At 56.0% G+C, this 3,513-nt stretch overlaps 1 long non-coding RNA gene across 1 annotated transcript; it reads right to left on the reverse strand.

Moving 5' to 3' along the window:
* Positions 1-2,313: 2,313 nt before the first annotated feature.
* Positions 2,314-3,221, reverse strand: LOC108531252 (uncharacterized). The gene is made up of 3 exons (XR_001886114.1): positions 2,982-3,221; positions 2,709-2,862; positions 2,314-2,578 (listed from the first exon to the last, which is right to left on the reverse strand). It is a non-coding gene; the product is annotated as an uncharacterized LOC108531252 (long non-coding RNA).
* Positions 3,222-3,513: the final 292 nt, after the last annotated feature.

Raw genomic sequence — 3,513 nt, forward strand, 5'->3', positions numbered from 1 at the left:
AAAAAAAAAATTAGCTGGCATAGTGCAGGCACCTGTAGTCCCAGCTACTCAGGAGCTGAGCAGGAGATGTGTGAACCCGAGAGGCGTAGTCTTGCGAAGTGAGCCAAGATCGTGCCACTGCACTCCAGCCTGGGCGACAGAGCAAGACTTTGTCTCAACAAATAAATAAATAAATAAAATAAAATAAAAAATAAAAAACAGGAGAAGGTATGTGTCTCCCTGGGCATTTACTGATGGGATCAATTCAATTTCCCTTAGCACACTTCTGTGCCAGTTACAACACCTTGGCCACATCTCCTGTGAAATGGAGATAAGGAAGGAACCCCAAGCTGGGATGGCTGGTCTTAGGCCATTATCAACCTCATTCACTTGATATTGGGGGCCCTACGGAGAGAATCTGGGACTTCCATGCCCCTAGAGTGGAGAGCAGCTCTCATCAGGCTTCAAAGCAGAAAAAAACCTTTCCTGAATTGAAGAGGGTAAGGGGACATGTTAGCAGGCACTGTGGTGCTATCAGTTCCCATCTGATCTTTCTTCTTCCTCCATCAAGTCTCCTGTAGATGAAGGTGTTTATGAAGAATTTCAAGAGGCAAGGGAAATGCCGGATCTAACACCAGATAGAAATGGGTTCAGATCCTGTTTCACTGTTCAACCAGAGTCTTTAGCTGATTTAGCTGAGCCAGAGTATTCCTGTGTGCTAAGTAGTGATCTTAATCCTCCCCCCCCGAACAGAGATAGAAAGGGTCTGACGGATAAACTAGATACTGTGAGAATAGCAACGTCCACCGGTGAGGTACACAGCTGCTTATTAAACTATGCCAGCGTTCGAACTACAGAATGCACAGAAAGCCCAGATGCCTTCAGGAAACAGGAACTCATTCTGCCCAAGGGGCTGAAGCAGGAAAAGCTCTCTACTTCCAGGGCACTTTTGAGTTGGGCTTTGAAGAATTAGTAGCAGTTTCCCCATTGAGTCGGCCATGAGGCTTAGGAACTAAAGCACGGTCAGAGGAAATTGAAATGAGGAGGCTGAGAGTCACACAGAGAGTACACTCCCAGTCCCTACAGGGAACCACAGCAAGAATGTTCGTTAAAAAGAAGGGAGGAGCTAGGTTTGGTGGTGCTGTACCTGTAGTCCCAGCTACTCAGGAGGGTGAGGCAGGGAGACTGCTGCTTAAGGCCAGGAATTCAAGGCCAGCCTGAACAACATAGTGAGACCCTGTCTCTAAAAAATAAAAATAAAGAAGGAAGGATTTATCCCAGGGGTTTGGGAAGAATTTTAGTCCAGGATTTGACTCTAGGTGTAAGATGACTTGAGAAGGGTCAAGGGCCCTTTCGTCATAAGTCAGGTCAAAAGGTCAACTGATCCATCCCTCTGTGGCTAAGCTACCCTGGTTACTTTGTCTCTAAACCTGCTTCTTCTGTGCTAGAAACAAGCCCCATGTTGCATGAGTAGGGAAGGAAGGGGGAGGCTCCTCCCTGATTCCTGGGTTTGTGTCCAACAGGCTGGGCCCATAGCCCAGGAGCCCCCTTCCCTCCCTCTCCAGGAGCGTGACCCCACCTTCTGCATGGGGGCCTCCATTTCTCCCTGCGGCCTTGACCCAGGGCAGTGAAACCAAATGGAAAAATAAGCCCCCTTTCCTGGGCGTGGGAGGGACAGAAGGAGGCCAGGCCCATTTTCTAGGTCAGAACTCCTTGCCCCTGCTCTTCCTCCCCTTGCCTATATTTTTCAAAACTAGACCTTGGGGAGACAGGGAGAGAGAGCGTTTGGATGCTTCTGTGTGTGTGGCTGAGTGTGTATATCCTGTGTGGAGAGAGGGAGAGGGAAAGAGAACAGAGCCTGGGAGTGTGTGTGTTGTGTGCATGTGGAGAGAGAGGGTGACAGGGAGAGGGAAAGAGAACAGAGCCTGGGCGTGTGTGTGTGTGGCTGTGTGCAAGGGAGAGACTGGCGTGTGTGGGGTGTGTGTGTGTGTGGGGCTGTGTGCAAGAGAGAGACTGGCGTGTGGGGAGTGTGTGTGTGTGGCGCTTCAGCAGCAAGCTGTACCTTAAAGGGACAGACCCTGCCTCTGCCTGCTCCCCTCTACCATCCCCCATCCCCAGCAGCACCTCCCACCACCCTCAGCTGGGAACCCGAGCAGAGCCAGTCCCCAGCGACTCCAGTCAGAGGGCAGAGAAGCAAGCCCAGCCCTCTCAGAACCACCCCCTCCACAGCCAAGGCTTTGAGAACTCAAAAATGGGTCCTCCAAGAGGAGGAAATAGAAAGGGGCTTTATTCCCCAGGAAAGCTGGGCCTCCCCTGAGAACTGGGGGCCGGGAAGAGAGGAGGCCCAGCACTGGGGCAAAACTGTCTGGTTGGGATCCTGGCTGTCCGCTTACTAGGGTTAGGGTGGGTGGAGGGAGGCTACCACCTCCACACCTCTTATGGAGGCTGGCAACAGGGCCACGGCGCTGTAGCAGTCACTGATGGAGACCAGAAGGGTATGGGCAGTGGGAGAACAGCCACCGGGGCCTCCTCGCAGACAGGAAGCCCCTGCCTCGGCTCTGTGCTCAGGCAGTCTCCTTGCCATCTTGGCAGCTGGCGCCTGCAGACCAGAGCGCAGGGGTTTGTTTTCTTCCCACAGCAACGGCCCCTCCCCCACGCCCAAACCCGGTTTCGGCTCCAAGTCAGGAGTTGATGGTGGGGTGCTGTGAGGTTCCAGCCGGGTTTCTCACCCCGCCCCTGCCTCCCATGCGCTGTGTGACCCACATGGTCCGCACTGTCTCTGAGCTGCCGGCCCCCTCTGTACAATGGAGGTGGTGGGTACAGAGACTCTCTCCGCTCTTACAACTGACATTCCCCCGTTCAGGATACAATGGTGGGTGTCATCTGTTGAAAAAAAATAGTCTTCACCTGGGAAGAGGGTGAAAAATTACGTAGCCCTGAGTCCTCCCCGCCCTACCCCAGAGCCATATAAAGTAGTGTGTGCTGGGAATGTCCTTGGAAACCTGGTCCAACCACTCCATTCATAGTCGGGGAAACTGAGGCTAGGAGGCGAACGGGGAAGGTGGTGAGTTGCCCAAGATGCTCAGGTAATCAGAGCCTAAACCGGGACTGAAGCCTGGATGTCCTGGTTACCCAGCCCTCCGCTCTACGACGGCGGGTCCGGATCGCGGAGGGAGCAGCCGGAGGCGCTAGGCTGGGGGGGAGGCGGGGAAGCCGGGGGCGCGCCCCGACCCCGCGGGCCCCTTCCGGCCCCTCCCCAGCCTGCGCACCGTCCCGCCACCTGCTCCCCTGCGCCAGGGCGGGGCCGCCGACCCCCCCCGTCCCCATGGCAACGCGCGGCCCGGGCCTGCGGGCCCTGCCTCCCCGCCGCTGCGCAGCCCATCTGGCCCCAAGCCCACCCCAGCTGGGCCACCCGCGGCCGGTCCTGCCGGGGGCCCTCACAGCCTCTTAGCGGCCGGAGACCCGTACGGGCAGCGCCAGGCGTCGGGCGCCTCTCCTAGCCATGACTGGCTGCTGGCCGCAGGATGTGGGGCA

Source organism: Rhinopithecus bieti, unplaced genomic scaffold (assembly GCF_001698545.2).
Source record: "Rhinopithecus bieti isolate Rb0 unplaced genomic scaffold, ASM169854v2 scaffold_7684, whole genome shotgun sequence".
Classification (NCBI taxonomy): Eukaryota; Metazoa; Chordata; class Mammalia; order Primates; family Cercopithecidae; genus Rhinopithecus; species Rhinopithecus bieti.